Source organism: Phasianus colchicus, chromosome 12 (assembly GCF_987193195.1).
Source record: "Phasianus colchicus chromosome 12, bPhaCol1.hap1.1, whole genome shotgun sequence".
Classification (NCBI taxonomy): domain Eukaryota; kingdom Metazoa; phylum Chordata; class Aves; order Galliformes; family Phasianidae; genus Phasianus; species Phasianus colchicus.
The window spans coordinates 1,014,595-1,037,875 of record NC_143447.1 but is presented as its reverse complement, the minus strand read 5'-3'; the positions used below and the strand labels follow the sequence as shown (position 1 = coordinate 1,037,875).

At 51.4% G+C, this 23,281-nt stretch overlaps 2 non-coding genes across 2 annotated transcripts; both read left to right on the top strand.

Moving 5' to 3' along the window:
- Positions 1 to 10,165: 10,165 nt before the first annotated feature.
- On the top strand, positions 10,166 to 10,237 carry TRNAG-UCC (transfer RNA glycine (anticodon UCC)). The gene has a single exon. It is a non-coding gene; the product is annotated as a tRNA-Gly (tRNA).
- Positions 10,238 to 18,614: 8,377 nt separating this feature from the next.
- On the top strand, positions 18,615 to 18,686 carry TRNAQ-CUG (transfer RNA glutamine (anticodon CUG)). The gene has a single exon. It is a non-coding gene; the product is annotated as a tRNA-Gln (tRNA).
- Positions 18,687 to 23,281: the final 4,595 nt, after the last annotated feature.

Sequence of the window (23,281 nt, the reverse complement as noted above, 5' to 3'; positions counted from 1 at the left end):
GTAAGTCGTGGCCCTAACTGCACCCCACTCCTTCAGTGCTGACTGGTTTACTTATTGGCTGCTTTTGTGAGGTAAGAGGCACGTGGCCACCAAATTGGAACTCCTCCACCTGAGAAGGGGCTGATGTGTCGGACACCACAAGTAACCTGGGGCTCTCTCTGATGACCTTCCCACACCTGCAAGAAATGTCGCCAGCAGTGTTGCTGAGAAGCTTCTAGGGCTGTGGAATAAGCACTGTAAATGGAGGGGAAGGAGACAGCAGAATTGGAAATGAAGCCTTCTTCCTTTCTACATCCAGGACTGTAAGGGAAAGATGTGCTGGGACAGATTTCTCCTCCTCCTTCCAGTAAGTCCGTCAAGGAGAGCTTTCTGAGGACTGTCATGGGTTATCCTTAGATATAAGTCCGTGATAGGGGGCACAGGCACCGGGAAGAAGAGAGGAAAAAAAAGGTATAGACGGTTTGCCGCGACCCAGCCAGCCCCGGGCCACATGCGCTCCAGGAGAGGGGGAAGGGCAGAGAGCTAGCAGATAGTTTTAACAAAAAGAAAACAGAATGGCAACGATCTGAGGAGGAAAGGTAATCTAACTAAATCAAACAAAACGAGAGAGACAAGAGTATCAAAAAATGGGAGTCAAACCATGATAGTGCGAGGGAAAGCACGTGTTTTCTCCATGGTGAGCTGAGACGGCTGAGCCGGGCCAGACAGGGAGAGGCAGCTGCTCCGGGTCCTGTCTGCAGGTCCACCCCACTTCCTCTTCCTGCCAGCTCCTCCGGGGATGCCGCTCCCTCCCCTCCCATCAGGATGCTCAAAGAGTTCAAAACAGTAAACGGAACCAGAACATTAACTCGTTAACTCCCACTGGTCCACATGATGTTCTGATGTGGAATACTGATAACAAAAAAATCACGAAACCACAACAGGAACACACATGCAAGTGATACACAGAGTAGGTGGCATTGCCTTGTATGCGCTCTGATAAATGGAGCACACACTCAGACACTTGGGCTTGTGGGGATCTGTGGGGAAGTCTCTGGACTCTCAGGACGCGCTAGAGACATAACAGCACACCAATGTGGTTAAAGGCTATTAGTCTGCTTTATTGTTAAGCACTACTCTATTTATACATGTTAACAGAGCATTCTGCAAAACACTCTTTAACCGTTCACACAGGTGCTTAGCCAATCAGAGCCCTGAGATGTTCTTTCTTCTTCTGAAGGTGTCCTTGGTTCTCATGCCGCTTATCTTGCTCCGCAGCTGCTGCTCCGTGCAGTTTTTTCTTACGTTCCCACAGGGATCAAACCTAGAAACAGGTGTGTGTTTTCACACCCAGATGGAGCAACAGAGCTCAGAACGAGAGATAGAATGGGTTGTCTTGGAAGTGTCATCATACGGACAATGGGGAGAAGTGAGTTAGGAAAGGCATTTCTGATAAAGCCCTGCACTGAATTCACCAAAACAGGATGGATAGTAGCAGCCACTACCTTCTGTAGAATACACAGTGGAAGTCCTCCAGACCCCTTGCCTTCTTTCACCCAGCCTGAAGAAGTTCTGCTGTTTGGTGGGAGGCCTTTGAACTAATGACAATTGGGGCTCATTTTTGGCAGGACCTTACCTGGAATCCAGAGGGCTGTGCAACATCTGCAGAATGTTAAAGAAGGTCAACCACATGGTTTTTGTAGTTGTCGTGTTGTTGCGGGCTGAGTCATTGCATGTCCTCAGCACTGCCCTGTTTCCCTGGAATTGGGAAAGGATGTTTTCTGTGGTGTGAGCCCTCCCACAGGGTGGGACATGGGAAGTGTACAGGATGGAGTGCAGAGCCCGCAGTGAATTATGAACAAGAGGAGGGGCTTGGCCTGAAGGTTTGCCCCTGTATTCTGGCAGAGGGCAAGAGAGAGGAGGATGTCAGGAATGGGAATTGAGGCCGTGACTCCCAGGGATGCAGCCTCTTAGGCTTGGCCTGCAGGACTGCCCTATGTCTGCTTCCTGGTTGGACAAGTAGCTGAGGCTGGGAACTGCTAACCTTTGGAACTTGGCCTGGGAACCTAAGCTGGGAATCAGGGCAACCTTGAGAAATGCAGCTGGCATCCTTGAAAAACGCACCTGAGAGCCAGAGCTATCCTGAAGATACCATTGATAAAGGTAACTGAAGAACTTGAGGAATAACTTACCATCTGAAAGGGTGACAGTCTGAAAATTGAGCATGCATGCTAACAAGATGGGATTTGGCAACAGGAATTGTCTGCTCAAGTGGAAGGATGTAGTAGGCGTGGCGAGGAGACGGTGTGTGACGGGGTCAGGTTCCCTATGCTCAGGGCTTGCCAGGTGCTGTCCCACGATAGGACAGCGTGTATGCAAGGGGTGTAGACAAAGCGGGACGAGAATATTTAAGTGCCTGCTACATCTTAATAAACGCCATTTTGCTTCACCTATACTTGGGGTCTGTGTGAGCATTTGGCCCCGACCTGGTATGGGGTCGGTTTCGCTGGCAAAGCAGCACCTTATGGGGTGGAAAACGAGTGTTGCAGAGAGAACGGCAACAAATGGTGACCCCGACGTGATTCACCCTGTGAGTAGTAGCTGCCCGGCGTGCCCGTAAGGCGGTGGAACCTGTGAGGTGGCGGCAGGTCGCCTACGGAAGACACACTGCGGTGGAACCTGTGAGGTGGCGGCAGGTCGCGTGTGTAACTAAAATTAAGGTATTTTTACATTTCTGTAAAAGTTATTGCGGTAGGACCGTTCCTTCTAAGAAGTAGATCGCGGCCGTGTTATCGCGGCTAGAAAAGGAGGGTGAGCTGGACTCCCCTCAACAGGTGCTCGATTCAAATCGGTGGGACTCACTTACTTCGGCGCTGTGCCAGCGCGCCATGTCCGACCAAAAAGCCTCAGAGCTTAAAACGTGGGGCTTGATACTTGAGGCTCTTAAAGCGGCAAAGGCAGAAGGAGGGTTCGGGGAGGACCGGAGCGTGACGGGGGCTGCCGGGAGCGGGTCTTTGCTTTCTCATAGATCCGACGAGGCAAAGATGGCGGCGACGGTGGAGAGCAGAGGCGGAGAGACGGAGAAGAAGGAGTCGCCGAGTCAGTCATGTGAGCCGACAGCTCCGCCCCCACCTTACCCTGTCCCGTCTTTATGCCCTTCTTTGGACAAAACGTCTCAGCCAGAACCGCCCCTTGAAGAACGCGATAGGGCGGTAGGCGGAGCGGGGCGGGGGAGCCCGCGCCCGGGAGGGAGCCCGCGCCAGCGGGGGGGCCCGGTTACTGACTGGGCTAAAATTAAAGAGGCAGCAGAAGAAAAGGGCTTAGCGAATCCAGCTGCGTTTCCGGTTGTAGCCTCAGAAGACGGCCCAATTCGGGTTCCTCTAGACCTGAAAGGGATCACGAGGGTGCTTGAGGCAGTTGAGAAAAAGGGTTTGAAATCCCCCTTGACAATGAATGCCCTCGAGAACCTTACCGCACAGGGGCCTCTCTTGCCCTATGATATAGAGAATTTGATGCGTATGGTTTTGAAGCCGGTGCAATATACATTGTGGAAGGAGGAGTGGCAGGCCCGGCTCAGACAATTATTGGTTATAGCGCAAAACGATCCAGCGAACGTATTACATAACTCCGACCTTCAGAGATTGATGGGCAGCGCACCAGGTCTGTTAACTGCCCAGGCACAAGTTACCCACCTGAGACCTGGGGAATTAATTGCTACATCTGACGCCGCTTTAGAGGCGTTTAGAAGGCTCGCAAGGAATGCAGAGCCCTCTACTCCGTGGACAGAAATTACACAGGGCCCCACGGAGTCATTTCAGGATTTTGCAAATAGGCTGATAAAGGCCGTAGAGGGGTCAGACCTTCCTAGGGCGGTCCATAGCCCTGTTATTCTGGACTGCCTTTATCAAAAGTCGAACGGGGACGTACGCGCTTTGCTAAGAGCGGCGCCGGAAAAGTTTCACACCCCCGGTGAGGCCATCAAGTATATCGTAGAGAAACAAAAGTCAAATCCGTCTGTGGCAGGCGAGGTTGCTGCCGCAGTGACTGGGGTGATGATGGCGCACGGGGGCTTTGGCCATCATCATCCCGGCTATCCGGCAGTGGATCAAGAGGCTCAAGGACCATGTTTTAGGTGCGGCCGGTGGGGCCATATCAGGGCCCAGTGTAGGGCCAGAATAGGCAGCAACGAAAGTCCAGTATGCCAGTTGTGTGGGAAAAGGGGCCACAAGGCGCCGCAGTGTAGAGCTCGAAGTAGACCGCAGCAGCCTAATAGATCGAGAGGGAGACCGCGTTCAACCGGGGACCTCCCTGTCCGCTTGCAGTTGGGAGACCTGAGCCAGCCTATGGTTGCTTTGTCTTTGGGTTGTGAGGAGCGCCCTCTAGTGAAGGCCACTATTACGATCACTGATCTCCCACCTGATTCAGCGGGGCCACGGTCCATCTTTGTCACTGCCTTGATAGACTCTGGCGCAGATGTGACGGTTATTGCGGAATCCGATTGGCCCTCTACATGGCCTACAGGGGCGGCACAGATGATAGCGGGAGTGGGAGGAACAACGCCCACCCGGAGGTCCGCCCAGAAGATTGAGATTATCGTAATCAACAGGGATGGCTCCCTGGAAAGGCCTGTTCTGCTTACCCCGTTAGTGGCGCAGGTGCCAGGAACCCTCTTAGGGAGGGACTTTCTGCGGGGTGTGGCAGCACGCATAACAAATTTATAGTGGGGGCCACAATCTGCCAATTGTCGGCGCAGTATGCGATCCCACTGCGCTGGAGACAGGAAGTGCGACCTGTCTGGGTGGATCAGTGGCCCTTACCGACAGAAAAGCTTGTAGCGCTTCACGCATTAGTACAGCAAGAGCTTCGCTTAGGTCATATAGAACCCTCTCTTAGTCAATAGAACACTCCTGTATTTGTGATAAAGAAGCGGTCAGGATCCTATCGCTTGCTGCATGACTTGCGCGCAGTTAACGCTCAGTTAGTGCCTTTTGGTGCAGTTCAGCAGGGTGCGCCCGTACTATCCGCCGTGCCTGCAGGCTGGGGGGTTGTTGTTATCGATTTGAAGGATTGCTTTTTCTCCATACCCCTGGCTGAGCAAGACAGGGAGGCTTTTGCCTTTACGGTTCCTGTCCGTAATAACCAAGGCCCGGCTCGTCGGTATCACTGGCGAGTGCTCCCACAAGGGATGGCATGCTCTCCCACGATCTGTCAGATAGTGATTGACAGAGTCCTGAGTCCGGTCCGACAGTCCCCTAGGCAGTTCCTCCTGCTGCACTATATGGATGATCTGCTGCTATCATCCCCGACCCCATCGGGGCTCCAGTCATTAGAAGCCCAAGTGGTGACGCTCCTGACATCAGCCGGCTTCACTATTTCTGCTGAAAAGATCCAGAGAGGATCGGGGGTCCAGTTTTTAGGATATCGGCTGGGAGACAAAACTGTCCACCCAGTCGGGGTTGACATCAAACCCCGGATACGCACGCTATGGGATGTGCAGAAGCTAGTAGGAGCCCTACAATGGATTCGAGGGGCACTGGGGATCCCTCCTCGCCTCATGCAGCCATTTTATGAGCAGCTTAAGGGCTCAGATCCGAACGAGGCGCGTTCCATCACGCCTGAAATGGCAGAGGCATGGAAGGAAATAACAGAATCCTGTTGTCAATCGGCTCTGTCTCGATATGATCCTGGAAAGGAGCTGGAAGTGGCTGCCTGTAAATGCGAGAGTGGGGCGGCTGCTGTTATAGGCCATGACTTGGGAGCCAAACCACAACCATTGTGGTGGCATTTTTCCGTTCAGCCCACGCGTGCGTACTCCTCCTGGCTGGAAATATTGGCTAGGCTTCTTCGTAAGTGCCGTCATACAGCTGTCAGAACCTTTGGACAAGAACCTTCTATTATCTATCTCCCTACATCATTTCGTGATTCTTTACCGCTCCCAGAGCCCATCTTGCTTGCTGTGGAAGGGACGTCAGCTTCCCTCACATTTGCGGACTCGCCCCCTATTTTCGAACTGGCGAGACCATTGCAGCTGTCGTTACGGTGCAGGGTGCAAGACTCGCCCGTGGAAGGGCCTACCCTGTTTACCGATGCATCATCATCAACGGGGCAGGGGGCAGTAGTGTGGGAAACAAATGGTCGCTGGGATTCCATAATCTTCACAGATCCGGGCGCCAGCGTTCAGATGCTCGAGGTCAGGGCTGTTGCGATGGCGATTGTTTATTGGCCCTCCCTTCCCTGTAACATAGTCACAGATTCTGCTTTTGCAGCTAAGCTCGCTTTGAAAATGGGCCAAGAAGGCATCCCTAGTACGGAAGCAGCGCTTATCTTAGAAGATGCTTTGTGCACCCGAGTAGAGCCTATAGCAATTTTACATGTAAGAAGTCATTCGGATGTACCAGGATTCTTTTCAGAGGGCAACGCAGCCGCAGATGCGGCTGCAGGGTCCCGTGTCCTGACGATCCGAAAGGCCAGAGACCTCCACTCCACGCTTCACATAGGCGCCCGGGCACTCGCTCGAGCCTGTGGTATTTCCATTACAGCTGCAAGGGATGTGGTGCAGGCCTGCCCTCACTGTAATTCAGCTCCTGCTATTGGGGCGGGGGTCAACCCCCGCGGCTTAGGGCCGCTGCAAATATGGCAGACGGACTTTACGTGGGAGCCGCGAATGTCACCTCGGTCGTGGTTGGCAGTTACTGTTGACACAGCCTCCACGATGATCGTGGCTACCCAACACGGAAAAGCTAATTCTACCTCGGCCCAGGCCCACTGGGCTGTAGCTATTGCGGTCCTTGGCTTGCCAGTGCAGATTAAAACGGACAACGGCTCATGTTTTACATCACGGTCTACCAAGGATTGGTTAGAGGCCTGGGGAATTCAGCATACTACGGGTATTCCGGGAAACTCACAAGGACAGGCCATCGTTGAAAGGGCTAACCGCCTCCTCAAAGAAAAGATCTATGTTCTTGGGGAGGGGGAGGGTTATAACGACAGAATCCCAATAGCAAGACAAGGAGAGATACTGGCCAAAGCTCAGTTTGCCTTAAATCACTATGAAAGAGGGGATGCCAGCAGGGCACCAGTAGAAAAGCACTGGCGACCCAGAATTCTAGAGGAAGGCCCTCTAGTCAAAATAAGAACGGAGGCAGGAATATGGGAGCCAGGATGGAGGATTCTAGTATGGGGTAGAGGGTATGCTGCTGTAAAACATGTCAATACGGGAAGTGTCATGTGGATCCCGGCGAGAAAGGTCAAACCAGATCTGATGAAAGAGAACAGTAACGAGGGACTCTGAGTTTTGCAGGTATGGCTCCTGTGAACGCCGAAGAAGGAGACAGCCCAGGAACCCCGAAAGAAGGCCGGGAGAAGCGTGGAGGAAACTCAACCGTTGCTGCCAACGAGAAAACGCGTTTCTATCAGGCGAATGCTATGTTTAGTGTGTGTGGTGGTTATTGCTTTATCACAGGGAGCGAGGGAATTCACCTTTTGTCACTGTCAGGGAATTTACGGGTTACTTAGGTAAATAAGACGAGCCAAAACAACTTTTGCTTTAGTTTGCAATCGGCTACCTCACTCTTTTGCACTTGCCTAATGGGCATTTCTCAATACACGTTAGAAGCCTTTGTTAGGTACACTACAAACCATTCCAGCTGCCGTAACAACACCGATCTAGCTAGCCAAACGGCATGTTTGATAAAATCTCTGAACGACCCTGGGGTTGCTGCAGCACAGAGCTTGGCTCAGATAGAATGCCTAGCATGTTGGTCAGTTAAGCAGGTGAATTTAACAACATTAGTATTGAATGCGATGCTAGAGGACACAAACAGCATTCGGCATGCGGTGCTGCAAAACAAAGCAGCCATCTACTTCTTGCTCCTGGCACAGGGGCATGAATGTGAAGACCTAGAAGGAATGTGTTGCTTCAATCTTAGCGACCACAGCGTATCCATCCATAAAGCGCTGAAAGCCCTGCGAGACCATACGGAGAGGATCCAGGTGGACGACGACCCCATCGGAGACTGGTTCAAGAAGACGTTTGGCAACTTCGGGAGTTGGATTGCGAAGATCGTTAAGGGCATAGTATTAGCACTCTTAGTAATTGTGTGTATTGCCACTATTCTGCCGTGTATGATTATGTGCTTTCAGAATTGCTTGCTAAGGATTATGTAGTAGCTTATGGACCAATGCATAGAGTATAGAGTATCACGGGTATCGGGAACAATTGTAGCGTTTGCGTTCGCGCTGTTACGGGATATTACTGAGCATAGGGAGGGGGAGATGTAGTAGGCGTGGCGAGGAGACGGTGTGTGACGGGGTCAGGTTCCCTATGCTCAGGGCTTGCCAGGTGCTGTCCCACGATAGGACAGCGTGTATGCAAGGGGTGTAGACAAAGCGGGACGAGAATATTTAAGTGCCTGCTACATCTTAATAAACGCCATTTTGCTTCACCTATACTTGGGGTCTGTGTGAGCATTTGGCCCCGACCTGGTATGGGGTCGGTTTCGCTGGCAAAGCAGCACCTTATGGGGTGGAAAACGAGTGTTGCAGAGAGAACGGCAACAGAAGGAATAGAAATTTGCTTGCGATAATACATTTCCTTTCTGAAACAATGAGAGATGTCATGATCTTTTGAATTTCTTGCAGGCAAAATAGGATTTGAAAGCACCTAATACTTACTTGGAAGCAGTGGGATCATCCTGCACTCCCTGGGGTCAGGGTTTTGAGTGCTGCTTCTCTTCTAGAATCTTTTGGAGCTGGTTGTTATTGCCCAGGGCATGGAATGATCCAGGTAGAGATGGCTGGAGCAGGTTGTTGTGGCCAGGTGGCAAAGGTGCTGGACTAGAAATCTGTTGGGATTCTCCATGCAGGTTTGAATCCTGCCAACTATGTGGGATGCAGTTCTCTTTTCTCTACAGGCAGTGTTCACACCGTGTGGGAATGTAAGAAAAAAATGTTCAGAGCAGCAGCGGTGGAGCAGGGGGAGCTGCACGGAGCAGCAGCTGCGGAGCAAGATAAGCGGCATGAGAACCAAGGACACCTTCAGAAGAAGAAAGAACATCTCACAGCTCTGATTGGCCAAGCGCCTGTGTGAACAGTTAAAGAGCGTTTTGCAGAATGCTCTGTTAACATGTGTAAATAGAGTAGTGCTTAACAATAAAGCAGACTAATAGCTTTTAACCACATTGGTGTGCTGTTATGTCTCTAGCGTGTCCTGAGAGTCCAGAGACTTCCCCACATTTGACACCGTAATGACACTGGCACACTGAAGAGCTCAGAGGGCTGGGATCAGGGACACAGAGGCTAGTTGGACGCTGGTAGCTAGCCTTGTTACCCACTGGTTGTTACTTGGTCCAGTTCCTGTTTCACATATTCATCAACGGCCTGGAGGAAGGATAGATTGCATCCTCATCAAGTTTGCTGATGACACAAAGCTGGGAGGAATGGCTGACACACCAGAATGCTACGCTGGCTTTTAGCAAAGTTTGGGCATGCTGACGAGAGGGCACATTAAAGGGGGGATGGTGAGCAGGTCGAAGGAAGTTGTCTTCCCCATCTGCTCTGCTCTGGTGAGGCCACATCTGGCATGCAGTTCTGTGCGTCCCACTTAAGAAAGATGGGGGACTACCAGAGAGAATCCACAGAGTTCTACAGAAATGACTGGGGGCGGTGGAAGACCGGAATTTCCAATTGAACATGGGAAAGAACTTCATTACTCTGACAATGACAGAGCACCTGGAACACGCTGCTGGGAGAGGCTGTGCCGTCTGCTTCTCTGGAGATTTTTAAAACCCATCTGGATGCTTTCCTGCACAGCCTACTCTAGGGAAGTTGCTGTAATTGGGTGCTTAGACGTGGAGATCTCCAGAGATGCCTTGCAGCCCCACTGATTCTGTGATTCTGTGAGAAAGGGCCATTGAGGAGTAAAGGTCCTAGAGAAATCCTGTGAACAGATTGCCCCCATTGTTGAGAGGGAAGGGAAAGCACTTCCCTGTTTGCTCCATGTCATACTTGTGTTGTGCTTCTTTGGTGCTGTAGCTTCCCAGTAGGGTGGAATTTGTACAATACCTGTTGGAAAGGCAGAATGAGAGAGAAGTTGCAGCAGACGGAGGAAGTGCACATGCAGAGGGCTGGAAGGAGGAGGATGTGGAGTCTGTGAGCTGGAGGAGCATGAGGAAGGTTGCAGGCAGCTGCGTTGGTGGTATAGTGGTGAGCATAGCTGCCTTCCAAGCAGTTGACCCGGGTTCGATTCCCGGCCAACGCACACCAGCTTTTCTTCTGCTGGCATCTAAATTGTGCCCTGCTGCACCTGCGCAGCTCCTCCTGCTCCCCAGGAGGCCATCTTTCTCGCCCTGCAGTTGAGTACCAGCTGCCCTGGGACATCAAAACATCCATTCCCCTCCTCAGAGCCCCAGTGCTGCGGGGTTTCTTTCCCAGGACACCCACGTGAGGGTGATGCTGAGGACAGTTGGGGGAGGTCTGTCCTCTGGGTCAAAGGCCCAGAGACCTGTCTGTCTGATCTGAATTCACCCTGCCTCGAGTGAATAGAACGTTCTCTCCATCCTCCTCCACACTTTCCATCTCTCCATGCTGGCTGGTCAAAGCAACTGTTTCTTCTTCTTTGGAAGGGATGCTGATACTTGTATCACGCTCTATCTGCAGAGCACAGTATTATTTCCTCAGTAGAACTCGTGCTTGGCAACAGATCCTGCAACACAGTGTAACTGGGTTTGACATACTCTTTTGCACAACCATTATCACATTATCAGGATTGCAAGTCTCAGCATCCCTGTGTGAACATAGCCAGTGCCATACTGTGCCAAGGCCTTAGCATTCTGGAAACATTCTGAATATTTCTGGCCACGTATGTAGCAGTGTTCATGCAAAGTAGGATGTGAGGCACCCTCATTTGCTGCAATCAGCAGCATTTAGTCAGAGTGGTTGAGAAAGAGGGGATTGGGAGGCAAATTGGAAGCATTTCTCCGGTTGTGAAAGAAGATCAGGTTTGTGTCCTGAGGTCCAGGAGAACCTCATGACGTCCAACAAAGCCACATGCAAGGACTTGCACCTGGATCGAGGAAACCCCTCCTACTAACACAAGCTGAAGGATGAAAGGATTGAAAGCAGCCCTAACCAAAAGGACTTGGGCATACTGGTGTGTGGCTGCAGCTGGACATGAGCCAGCAATGTACCCTTGCAGACCAGGAAGCCAATATCCTGGTCCAAGCAGTGTGGCCAGCAGGGAAACGGAGAAGATCCTGCCGCTCTGCTGGGTGCTGTGCTGTCAGACCTCACTTGGAGTGCTGCGTCCAGATGGGGAGTCCTCAGCACAGGAGAGATGTGGAGCTGTTGGAGCTCTTCCAGAGGAGGGTCACAGAAGTGATTAAAGGGATGGAGCACCTCCGTATGAGGAGAGGCTGAGAGAGCTGGGGCTGTACAGCCCAGAGAGGAGAAGGCTCCAGGGAGACCTGATAGTGGCCAGGCAGCATGTAAAGGGAAGCTACATGAAGGAATGAACACATGGATAAGATTCGCCTTGAGCTTTTTCTTCTCTGTGCAAATGAATCCCTGCTCTCCCAACGTCTCCTTTTATAAGAGTCTCTGAATCGCAGAACGATTGCTCTTGGCAGTGTTCTCTGCGGGACCTCTTCTTATTTTGCCTGGGGATGGCCTTGTGGCCACAGGACAAGGAATGTTCTCCCTCCTCTGTTTCCAAAGAAAAGAGAGAAGCTCAGGATGGCTTCTGTTGCAGAGCAGTTGCCAAAATGTTGCAAGAGGAAAACAAATCACGAGTCCCAAGATATGCAGCATAAAGTCTTTAATGAGAACGAAAACATAAAGTGGCGCCGTACAGAGAGGAAGAAAATATTTTCAGTCTAAGCGGAGATAAAGAGAATGACACATCCATATCTGGGATGCGTTCTCCAAATGGGATGATCCATTGGCTTCAGCAGATGAAAGTGGTGGGCGGGCGAGGCAGACACAGCCCGGAGCCCCCCAGGCCAAGAGAGCCCCCAGAAGAGATGGGAACGCCCGCGGAGCTGAGGGAGCTGCCAACAGCAGCTGACAGAGAGGATCCCACGGCTGTGCTCTGAGGGAAGGAGGTGAGGATGGGGCCCGGCAGGGTCACCACCACGGGGGAGGCCTGGATGGCCACAGTCGAGTCAGCGCAGCGGGCGACACATGGCTCACTGCAGCTGCTTGCCAGTGGGGTTGGGCCAGAGGCACCGCAGGGGGACGGGACGCAGGGTCTGCAGCACGACATCTCTCGCTGAGGGAGGCAAAGCTGAAACACAGAGCAGGGAGGGAACACGGCCCCAAAAATCAGTCAGTCTTTGTTTTCTGCTGCTCTCTCACCCACAGCCCTTGCTTCACTCCGGCTCTCTTTTCAGTTCCATGCTCTGAAAGAGAGCGCAGCAGATTGTGCTAACACAGATAATAGCTGTGCCATTTCACGTGCGGGCTCCATTGGAAAGACTGGCAGCAAATCTGTGATTTACTTGGGGTGCTTGTTGCACCAGGACAAGCTGCTGTGTTTCGTGGTGCAGTAGCCTAGAAAATATTGCTGTGATTGTTACAGTACAAGGAGGCTGAGATGAAAAGATGTCACAGCGATCTCCAGTTAAAAAAAAAAAGCACAATATCCCTCACTCCTCCTGCCATCCTCACTGTGTCCTCTAAGTTACACCACACATGATGTCTCACCCAGTTTTTGGAAAGGATAGTCAAGAGAGGAAAGACTGATCATACCCCCTCTGAAAAAAATGAAAATCAAGGCAACGAAGATAGCCCAGGATGCACTTGGCTATTTGCTCAGTGCCACCTGCTGCAGGCAATGACTCTGGAATACTCATACATCCTTGCAGCTGGCCCCCTTAATGTGACCTTCATTGAAAGATCCCACTTCTTCCCACCTCTACACATCCGCCACTCTTCCTCAGGAAAAGAGTCCACAGTCCTGAAACATTTGGATTGCCATGCCATACTGAGGCAGCCTATACCAGTACCAAACTGAGGAGCTAGCATGACAGCAGTCAAGCCCACAGGGAGAGTCTGAGTGAAGGGAGGCTTACCTCGTTCTGGAGGAAAAAGGAGGGAAGCAAAGATGATGCTGAGCCTGCTGCAGCATGGGCTTTTATGCTGTGTTCCTGAGGCGCGTGAGGACAGAAACATTCCATGGTCACGAAGCATCAAAACAGCTAGCGGTTGGTGACTGCAAAGACCTTGCTAGTAATTAATACCTCGCTTCTTTCATCTAAAATGTTTTGCTGCAGATTCATACTGCACAAACCATCAGAATAGTTCATCTGTATTCCTGTGTCCGAAGGCCAATTACTTGAGTTGGAATTCTCCATTTAGGTTTCCAGGGTTTCAATTGGATTTCCGTCATAGAAATGTCATTTGTAGCATTACTCCGTTCCTGGTGAGCATGGCCACCAGTCACAGTGAACGTCAGCCATGAGGACACCAGTGGTTAGCTCTCAAGTGCTTCCAGTGCCAGCTCTCAGGCTAAATCTGTGAGACATTTCTCCCTGTGCGTCATCAGAGATGTGCTGTAGACGGTGGTGTAAGTTCCATCAAAACATCAGGATGGCATGATTGCAGATGGGAAAAGAGGCCCAGATGAACAGGGATGCGGCAGAGGCAGTGAAGACCACAAAGATACTGCTTAAACTCAACATGCGCTTACGGAAACTACACTGCCTGTTACTTTGCTATATGCCAAAGTAATGGCAATGAAGGCAGATTCATAATAAGGGAGAGTAGAACTGGGAGCGAGACACTCTTCTCTGTAGAGGTTGCTGGCTGGGATGTCTATACCACTGCCACATGTTTCCTGTCAACTCTTTAGCATCATTCCTTGGGAGCTTGATGATGTCCTCATGCTTTTTCCAAGCAGATGTGCTCCGCCACCGGCCGCAGTGGAATTCAGTGATGAAGTGTGTGAGAATTCACCTCTGAAACGGTCTGCGTGCAGGCAATCTGAAAGTAAGGCTATGAGACATTTCTCCTTGTGGGCAATCAGAGACATGCAGGAGGTGGTGCGATATGTTCAGACAGAACATGGAGATCGTACAGTCCCAAAGGAGAAATAAGACCCACGTGCCCATGGATGTTTTCAAGCTCAACGGCATGGAAATAATGTTTGGAGGTAGAGGAAATGCCCCTGTAAGCTGCACTGAGGACTACCAGTACGTTTCCTACACTCATCATGCAAATGCTCGTGCTCTTTGACAACTCGATCAGCAACGTAGACAGTAGAATTGAGCGTGCCCTGAGTAAGTATGCCGATGACACTCAGCTGAGTCTGATAGTGAAAATGGAAGGGCGAATAACTTTAAACCAAAAGCGGGGAGATTTAAGTTTGATGTTAGAAACAAGTGTTTTACTCTGAGGGTGGTGAGGCGCTGGGCCGGGTTGCGAAAAGAGGGTGTGGAGGTAGTGAAAACAAAGAAGGGTAACTTGAAGGGTGAGGTTCTTCTCTTTCGAGTGGGTTGCAACTAGGATGTCTGTAGCCATCCATGTTCCGTGGTGTTCCAAAGGTTTCTTGCCTCTTGCAGGCAGAGGACAGGCAGAGTTTGTACACTCATCATTCTTGTATCTCTTTGTAACGACGGTGGGCCATGTGGTCATATTCAGTGTGATGGCGAGTAGAGGGGAGAGTCATGCTCTTCTCTTTCATGGGGCTCTTGAGAGGAAGAATGTCCACAGCCATCTTCCTTGGTGACTTGCCCATGTTGTCCCACTTACTCCAAGCAGGAACTGATCTCAGTCTGGGTAGTGGAAAAGCTGTTGGCACTCACCAAATCTGGCTGTGGGAGTGAGATCAAAGTAATGCCGACGTCCTTCCCTAAAACTGACCCATACTCAAATTAACCTGCCTTTGCTCTGCGACGCATTACTCTCATTGACCACAGTCCTGCATGGCCTCCTTTTGAAGAGAGGCTCAGGGCTGGGAGTCCACTCCATGCATTTCCAAGTTCAAAGTGACATAGCATCAGCCTCCCAGAGCACCTGCCTGTCATCATGATGGGGAAGAGTTGGGAAAAACCCTGAACCGCAGGCACACATGAGTCACGCGGCTGTGGAAAGCAGTGGAAGAGGTGTCCTGGCCTCAGGCATGCCCGGAATAGCAGGCCTCCCAAGTGCCCCTTTCCTCATCATGGACATTACTGAAGGGCTTTGAAGCATTCCTGAAACAAGTGGAATGTCTATTGCCGCTTCCTTCGAAAGCACTGCCTTGTTGTGACTGGTGCAGATCCTATGTCACTTGGCTTGGCTTGGAGAGGAGGACTTTTGGGTATGATGCACTCCAACCCAGTGTATGATGAAAGCTCACCTTGGTGAGGTTTCTCTGCTGGATCACCGGGAACAGCTGCTTGGCACTGCCCGGTCCAGGCCTGTGTGCGTCCCCTCTTCCTGACAGCACTACTTGATGACTGCGGAGAAGTAAATGCGAGCCAGTGTCAGAAATGGGGAAGAAAGCCAAACTGGAGAAGCAAGGAAAGGTGAAGATCATGTGGAGCGTGTTTAGTGTGCGTTCCCTGGGATGATGAGAGGCCTGGTGCTCTGGCCCTTTGCGCATAGTGTGACATCGTGATGCAGAGTCTGAGAGACCGGGGTTTTCTTAGCTGCAAGGCAAAACTTTCTATCAGTGGGGATGAAAGAGCAGTCTTCCAGTGCCTAAAAAAGAGGACGGAGTTGGCAGGAGGAGGTCATCTTGCCTCGCTTGCATCCTGAAGAGCTGGACAGGCCACGGCAGCTACTCCAGGTACATCAGACCAGACAGAGGAAGTGTTTACAGCCCAAAGGTAGAGCTCTTGTGATGCATCTTGGACGTTCATGACAATCCTTCATGGGAGCAACCAAAGGAGCTCTCAGCAAGTAAGGGCTCTGCACATGTCAGCATCTTGTGGGATGTGGGACTCAAGGTACACATGTAATCTACCCCAGAATCCCTTCCATTGACTCCAGAGCCCGGGGGAAATGAAAAGACAAAACTTGGCCTGCATGGGTGTCAGGTGGCCTGTTCACGGGGAACCAGAATGCTTCCTTCTGTGCCGCTTTGGGCCCAGCAGGCTGGCAAGTGAGGGGTTTGCATCACAAAAGGCTGTTGGAAGGCTGTGCGTGTCTTGAAGAGTCTGGAGAGTGAAGGGGGAATGGCTAGAGATGTATCCGAGTGCTGTGGAGTGACTGAGCTCCAGTGGCAGTGGGCAAGAGGCGTGTGTGCAGCCCACGCTGCAGAGGCGGGTCACAAACGGTACTGTTTGTGAGAACTGCAGCTTCATGGAGGGAGCCTGAGTGCAAGGCACCTCAGGAGGTCCATTGCTAGTTTAAGAAAGAGTTACACGCATGGCTAGTCCAAAGTGAGGGCACACTGCTCAGTGTGTGGCCTTGTTGAAACCGCAGTTTGATAATGCAGGCATGCAGATTCCTAAACTTCTTTGGAAACTTGCTTTGTGCTGTCTTTGTGAAATTCTTGTGGTCCTCAAGCAGCCCATTAAGTCTTTGTTTAGCGCTGTAATGGCCAGGGAGGAGATGACGGTGGAGCAGATGGATCTGGACTGAAGGAGGCTGCAGGCCGTGCAGAGCCCGGACGGGAGCAGACTCTGGGCCAGAACTGCAGCCCTTGGAGAGAGAAGCTCGTGGATGAGCACTGGACCCTGCAGGAGCTGCCACCCACGGGACACACTTTCTGCTGCATTCATTTCCTAAAGGAGAACACCCTGTTGTATGGACACATCCTGGAGCAGATCTTGAACAGTTGCCAACTGAGGATTGCATTACAGACAGATCTGACCTCCACATACCCCGTTCCTCTGCAGCGCATTGTGGGATGATGAAGAAGAGGACAGGTGGGAGAAGAAGGATGTTGTTTTTTGTTTCCTTTCATTTCTGGATACGTTAGCCTGCCTTTAATAATAGGCAACAGATTACATTAATCTAGGTCTGTTCTTCTCATAACAGTCGTCAGTGATGGATGTTCTTCTCTCAACCCTCGAGTCTGTTTTAAGCATAACTTCAGTGAGGGCTGCAGAAAGCACCAACTTGTGAACAGATGGTCTTCACTGTTAACGCTTAAAGGAGGACATCTGACAGCACTGGGTCCCCATGGATCTTCCCTGAGGCGCTGGGGCTTTGCTGGCTGACCTGTTCCCATCCTTGCACACAGAATGATGGAGGTTGTGCCCATCCTCTATTCTCCTCCTCTGGGACAGAAGTGCAAAATGACATGTGGTGATGATGGAATCTGACGACTATTTTATTCTGTCCAGTGTACGTACCAGTATGCTGTAAAGAAGGAGGGGGCTCCTCGGTGCCTTCTTTCAGTCCCGTGTCTACCAGCCTGAGCAATAAAGTTCCTGTGGAGAATGTGGGTACTTGACTGTATTGGGTGAAGCTTGTAAAGGAGAAGGAATACCTGAGTGACCCTCTTGAGATAGTGAGGAGAGAGAGGCTATGTGGTGACCCGTGCTGGTACATGGTTCATTCCCTGCAGTTGTGCCACTGAAGAGAGCAGAGCAGTAAAAGGAGATGCACATATGCTTTCCCCCTCCTGCAAATCCTACCCAGCTTGTCCTAGTTTTCATTTGTCTCATGTGCCTGGCTCATGTATGGAGCCAGGGTGTGTGGATGGCCCAGGGAAGCTGCTGGCAGGTCTCAGCAGAGCCAGCTCTTGTCTTGTCCTCCCAACAGGCTCTACCAGCTCAGCTTAGCCCACACCTTCCTGGGCCTGCTGCCAGGACCTGAGGCTGGTCTCCACCCACGGCAGGTAAACCGGTGCTGCCCTGGGAGCCTTGGAGGCCCCACCTCCTACAGAGCTGGGCAGGGCTGCAGGATCAGGTCAGAGAGTTTTCTCTGGCTCCCTGCCTCTGCCTGCCCTTGCTGCTCCCTGAGAGCTGGAGCGTAGTGGCAATCATTCATTGTGGCTGGGGCTGTCCACTTCCACCTGCTCCGTCCCGCTCACGTTTGTCCCTCCCTTGCCCAGCAGTACTCCAAAAATGCTGCGGAGCAGCACTTGCAGCACAGCACTCAGCTCTGCCTGGGAAGACCAGCTGTTCAGGGGGAAAGGGGCTTGTGCTAGCTACGCTGACACCACAACGGGTGCACAAAAACTCCCACACAAGCATGGGCATGTGCAGGCAGCACCAGTTGCAGCATTCAGGGAAGCAGTAACAGGCCTCGCATAGCAAAACGAGAGCCCCCACCTGTAAGGCATACAGAGGTGAGCTTACCCAAAAAGCTTTAGAAGTGAATCCTGACCATAACAGACATCAGAGAACTGTGATCACCTGGATACAGGCTTATGCTCCTTTGGTGTGAGACCTTGCTTTCTTTTTGCTGTCTGCTGGTATATTATGTTGCTGTGGAACGAGGTTACGCATCTGCATGCAGTCGTGTCAGTAGCCAAGGCATAGGAAAGAACTCTGAGGCATGAGAGTGGTGGGCTTTGCTGATTGGCTTCCAGGATTAAGAGTGAACCTCAGGAGAGTGTTCTCTTGAGTGCCATCAGAGGCAGCCATTGCATGTTGCGGGACCGATGAGAAGGTGTGTTGTTTCTTCCTGCCAGCTCAGTGTTCTGCTGAAGCCTCTTGTCTGTCCGTTCTGTTGCTGAGAGGGCATAGAGCAGGTGTGCAGCTGGTCCCATGGTGTAAAGGTGAGCACTCTGGACTCTGAATCCAGCGATCTGAGTTCAAATCTCAGTGGGACCTCTACTTTTGGGCTCCCAAACCATTGCCCACAGCTGACTTTCACCTAAGCCTGAAACCGAACTAATTAATGCATTCCCGACATCCTTCTTGCCGTCCTTCCTTCTCTGTGCTTTTACGCATGCAATGGCCTTCCCCTGACATGGTCCCTCCACAGCTGCCTAGCTTAGTGAGCTCAGGCCCTGACGCTTCTTTGTTGCCTTCTGACTGATGGCCGCTCCCTTGCGAGGGAAACCAGCAGGTCACTGTATCCCACAGCAGCTGAGGTGCAGACCCTGCAGTCCAAAGCCTGCTCACGGCATGGTCGAGAAGAGGAGGCTGTTCAGAGCCATGCCTGGGAGTATATTGCTTATTCCAGTGAGACAGACTCCTTAGCATCCCTGGAAAGCTCATTCCCATCCTTGTCCATCTTCACAGAACATGAGGATTCCCACTGATGTGCATGGCTTTTTGTTCTCTCACAGGGGTGCCACTGAGTAGAGGCTGCCTTTTCCTGCCACCCTTCCTCTGCAGGTGTTAAACACATGGATGGGATGCCCCCTGAGCCTTCTGTCCTCCACACAAAGCATTCCCTGCTCTTCCTGCCTCTCCTGTTAGAACACATCACAGAAGCACAGAGTGGTTGAGACTTGGAGTGGCCACAGCAGGACATGTTGTCTTTCCCTTACCTGGGGATGAACTCGCTGCCAGGGGAGAGGGCAGGTTCTCCCTCCTCTGTTTCCAGTGACAAGAGGTAAGCTGAGGGCAGTGGGCACTGCTTTTCTTATCAGAGCAGGTGACCAACGACGTTAGGAGGAAACGAGGTCACAAGTCCCAAGCTATGTGGCAAAAGACTTTAATGAGAAGGAAAAAATAAAGTGTCTCAGTACAGAGAGGAAGAAACGTGTTTTCAGTTTCCTGGGAGGTTGAGAGAACGATCCAACCGTATCTGGGATGGGTTCTCCAAATGGGATGATCCATTGGCTTCAGCAGATGAAAGTGGTGGGCGGGCGAGGCAGACACAGCCCGGAGCCCCCCAGGCCAAGAGAGCCCCCAGAAGAGATGGGAACGCCCGCGGAGCTGAGGGAGCTGCCAACAGCAGCTGACAGAGAGGATCCCACGGCTGTGCTCTGAGGGAAGGAGGTGAGGATGGGGCCCGGCAGGGTCACCACCACGGGGGAGGCCTGGATGGCCACAGTCGAGTCAGCGCAGCGGGCGACACATGGCTCACTGCAGCTGCTTGCCAGTGGGGTTGGGCCAGAGGCACCGCAGGGGGACGGGACGCAGGGTCTGCAGCACGACATCTCTCGCTGAGGGAGGCAAAGCTGAAACACAGAGCAGGGAGGGAACACGGCCCCAAAAATCAGTCAGTCTTTGTTTTCTGCTGCTCTCTCACCCACAGCCCTTGCTTCACTCCGGCTCTCTTTTCAGTTCCATGCTCTGAAAGAGAGCGCAGCAGATTGTGCTAACACAGATAATAGCTGTGCCATTTCACGTGCGGGCTCCATTGGAAAGACTGGCAGCAAATCTGTGATTTACTTGGGGTGCTTGTTGCACCAGGACAAGCTGCTGTGTTTCGTGGTGCAGTAGCCTAGAAAATATTGCTGTGATTGTTACAGTACAAGGAGGCTGAGATGAAAAGATGTCACAGCGATCTCCAGTTAAAAAAAAAATGCACAATATCCCTCACTCCTCCTGCCATCCTCACTGTGTCCTCTAAGTTACACCACACATGATGTCTCACCCAGTTTTTGGAAAGGATAGTCAAGAGAGGAAAGACTGATCATACCCCCTCTGAAAAAAATGAAAATCAAGGCAACGAAGATAGCCCAGGATGCACTTGGCTATTTGCTCAGTGCCACCTGCTGCAGGCAATGACTCTGGAATACTCATACATCCTTGCAGCTGGCCCCCTTAATGTGACCTTCATTGAAAGATCCCACTTCTTCCCACCTCTACACATCCGCCACTCTTCCTCAGGAAAAGAGTCCACAGTCCTGAAACATTTGGATTGCCATGCCATACTGAGGCAGCCTATACCAGTACCAAACTGAGGAGCTAGCATGACAGCAGTCAAGCCCACAGGGAGAGTCTGAGTGAAGGGAGGCTTACCTCGTTCTGGAGGAAAAAGGAGGGAAGCAAAGACGATGCTGAGCCTGCTGCAGCATGGGCTTTTATGCTGTGTTCCTGAGGCGCGTGAGGACAGAAACATTCCATGGTCACGAAGCATCAAAACAGCTAGCGGTTGGTGACTGCAAAGACCTTGCTAGTAATTAATACCTCGCTTCTTTCATCTAAAGTGTTTTGCTGCAGATTCAGACTGCACAAACCATCATAATAGTTCATCTGTATTCCTGTGTCCGAAGGCCAATTACTTGAGTTGGAATTCTCCATTTAGGTTTCCAGGGTTTCAATTGGATTTCCATCATAGAAATGACATTTGCAGCATTACTCCGTTCCTGGTGAGCATGGCCACCAGTCACAGTGAACGTCAGCCATGAGGACACCAGTGGTTAGCTCTCAAGTGCTTCCAGTGCCAGCTCTCAGGCTAAATCTGTGAGACATTTCTCCCTGTGCGTCATCAGAGATGTGCTGTAGACGGTGGTGTAAGTTCCATCAAAACATCAGGATGGCATGATTGCAGATGGGAAAAGAGGCCCAGATGAACAGGGATGCGGCAGAGGCAGTGAAGACCACAAAGATACTGCTTAAACTCAACATGCGCTTACGGAAACTACACTGCCTGTTACTTTGCTATATGCCAAAGTAATGGCAATGAAGGCAGATTCATAATAAGGGAGAGTAGAACTGGGAGCGAGACACTCTTCTCTGTAGAGGTTGCTGGCTGGGATGTCTATACCACTGCCACATGTTTCCTGTCAACTCTTTAGCATCATTCCTTGGGAGCTTGATGATGTCCTCATGCTTTTTCCAAGCAGATGTGCTCCGCCACCGGCCGCAGTGGAATTCAGTGATGAAGTGTGTGAGAATTCACCTCTGAAACGGTCTGCGTGCAGGCAATCTGAAAGTAAGGCTATGAGACATTTCTCCTTGTGGGCAATCAGAGACATGCAGGAGGTGGTGCGATATGTTCAGACAGAACGTGGAGATCGTACAGTCCCAAAGGAGAAATAAGACCCACGTGCCCATGGATGTTTTCAAGCTCAACGGCATGGAAATAATGCTTGGAGGTAGAGGAAATGCCCCTGTAAGCTGCACTGAGGACTACCAGTACGTTTCCTACACTCATCATGCAGATGCTCGTGCTCTTTGACAACTCGATCAGCAACGTAGACAGTAGAATTGAGCGTGCCCTGAGTAAGTATGCCGATGACACTCAGCTGAGTCTGATAGTGAAAATGGAAGGGCGAATAACTTTAAACCAAAAGCGGGGAGATTTAAGTTTGATGTTAGAAACAAGTGTTTTATTCTGAGGGTGGTGAGGCGCTGGGCCGGGTTGCGAAAAGAGGGTGTGGAGGTAGTGAAAACAAAGAAGGGTAACTTGAAGGGTGAGGTTCTTCTCTTTCGAGTGGGTTGCAACTAGGATGTCTGTAGCCATCCATGTTCCGTGGTGTTCCAAAGGTTTCTTGCCTCTTGCAGGCAGAGGACAGGCAGAGTTTGTACACTTATCATTCTTGTATCTCTTTGTAACGACGGTGGGCCATGTGGTCATATTCAGTGTGATGGCGAGTAGAGGGGAGAGTCATGCTCTTCTCTTTCATGGGGCTCTTGAGAGGAAGAATGTCCACAGCCATCTTCCTTGGTGACTTGCCCATGTTGTCCCACTTACTCCAAGCAGGAACTGATCTCAGTCTGCGTAGTGGAAAAGCTGTTGGCACTCACCAAATCTGGCTGTGGGAGTGAGATCAAAGTAATGCCGGCATCCTTCCCTAAAACTGACCCATACTCAAATTAACCTGCCTTTGCTCTGCGACGCATTGCTCTCATTGACCACAGTCCTGCATGGCCTCCTTTTGAAGAGAGGCTCAGGGCTGGGAGTCCACTCCATGCATTTCCAAGTTCAAAGTGACATAGCATCAGCCTCCCAGAGCACCTGCCTGTCATCATGATGGGGAAGAGTTGGGAAAAACCCTGAACCGCAGGCACACATGAGTCACGCGGCTGTGGAAAGCAGTGGAAGAGGTGTCCTGGCCTCAGGCATGCCAGGAATAGCAGGCCTCCCAAGTGCCCCTTTCCTCAACATGGACATTACTGAAGGGCTTTGAAGCATTCCTGAAACAAGTGGAATGTCTATTGCCGCTTCCTTCGAAAGCACTGCCTTGTTGTGACTGGTGCAGATCCTATGTCACTTGGCTTGGCTTGGAGAGGAGGACTTTTGGGTATGATGCACTCCAACCCAGTGTATGATGAAAGCTCACCCAGGTGAGGTTTCTCTGCTGGATCACCGGGAACATCTGCTTGGCACTGCCCGGTCCAGGCCTGTGTGCGTCCCCTCTTCCTGACAGCACTACTTGATGACTGCGGAGAAGTAAATGCGAGCCGGTGTCAGAAATGGGGAAGAAAGCCAAACTGGAGAAGCAAGGAAAGGTGAAGATCATGTGGAGCGTGTTTAGTGTGCGTTCCCTGGGATGATCAGAGGCCTGGTGATCTGGCCTTGT